Here is a 1,869-nt window from a genome sequence, read left to right on the forward strand (position 1 = left end):
GATTGTGGTACGATACCCCAGCAATGCGAAAGGTAGATTTTATTGCCAGTGTTTGTGGTTATCAATCATCTTGCACAATATCCTTTTGATATTTTTGTTTGCTGCCTCAACAGCCCCGTTCATTTGTGGACTGTATGCTGTAGAGTTTCGATGACTGATCTTGAACTTCTCACAAATTGATCTCATTAGATCACTGTTTAGGTTGGTGCCGTTGTCGGTGATGATTGACTCAGGAATCCCAAACCTACAAATAATTTTACTTTTGACAAAGTCATCCACAACTTTCTTTGGCACTGATTTGTGGGAGGTGGCCTCAACCCACTTGGTGGAATAGTCAATTGCGATAAGAATCAATCTGTGCCCGTTGGAGGTTGTAGGCTCTATAAGACCAATGAGATCCATGCCCCATGCTGCGAACAGCCAAGGTGAACTAGTGACATGGAGTTCGTTGGGGGGAGGGGTACTCGAATCATATCTACGTGAGTCTGACATTCACGACATTTCTGGACGTTGCGAATGCAGTCTGTCTCCATAGTTAGACAATAATATCCTGATCTCATAATCTTCTTTTCTAATGTAAAACCGTTCATGTGAGGGCCACAGGTGCCTGCATGTATCTCTTTGACCAGCCTGCGAGCCTCTCCTGCTTCGACGCATCTTAGCAGCCCCAAATCGAGAGTTCTCCTATAGAGGATTTACCCACTTAAAAAGAATTTGGTTGCTAACCTTCTAATTGTACGCGTTTGTACATTTGTTGCATCTTCTGTGTATTCACCACTCTTCAAATATCCTCTAATGTCATCGTACCAGGGCTTTCCATCAGGCTCTTCCTCAACATGGAAACAATAAGCTGGTTGTTCATGTATGTAAATGTGAATAGGATCGATGTAATTGTGATTAGGGTGTCGAATCATGGAAGACAGAGTGGCTAAGGCTTCTGGAAATTTATTTTGGACCCTTGGTACATGTCTGAATTCTGTTTTGACAAACCTTTTACATAGCCTATGCACGCACTCTAAATATGGTAACAACTTTTGATTTTTTGTTTCCCAATCACCTCAACACCTGATGGATCAATAGGTGTGAATCCCCTATTATTAGTATTTCCTAGACATCCAAGTCAATCGCAAGTCGGAGACCTAGTATGCAAGCTTCGTATTCGGCCATATTATTTGAGCAAAGAAATCTGAATTTTGCTGATATCGGATAATGTTGCCCGGTGGGTGAGATCAAAACAGCCCCGATGCCGTATCCGTTCAGATTTTAGCTCCATCAAAGAACATTCTCCATCCATCATATTTTTCAGAAATGTCCTCTCCCAAAAAGTCCACCTCTTCATTTGGCAAGTAGGTCTTCATCGGTTGTAATCATCATCCATTGAATTCTCTGCCATGTGGTCTGCTAATCCATGTGCTTTCACTGCTTTTTGTATGACATACACTATGTCGAACTCGCTCAACAATATCTGCCATTTTGCCAGTTTACCTGTGGGCATGGGCTTTTGAAAGATATACTTCAAAAGATTCATCCTTGAAATTAGATAAGTAGTATGCGATGGGAGGTAATGTCGTAACTTTTGGGAAACCCATGTTAGAGCACAACAAGTGCACTCCTATAGAGAATATCAGGCTTCGCACAATGTGAACTTCTTGATCATGTAATATATTGCTTGTTCCTTCCTCCCTATTTCATCGTGTTGTCCCAAGATGCAACTAAAAGCATTATGCAATACTGAAATATACAATAGTAATGGTCTACCTGACTCTGGTGGAACCAACACAGGAGGATTGGATAGATAGTATTTGATCTTGTCAAATGCCCGTTGACATTCGCTTGTCCATTTCACCGCAGAATTTTTTTTAACAGCTT

The sequence above is a fragment of the Solanum lycopersicum genome, chromosome 5 (assembly GCF_036512215.1).
Source record: "Solanum lycopersicum chromosome 5, SLM_r2.1".
NCBI lineage: Eukaryota > Viridiplantae > Streptophyta > Magnoliopsida > Solanales > Solanaceae > Solanum > Solanum lycopersicum.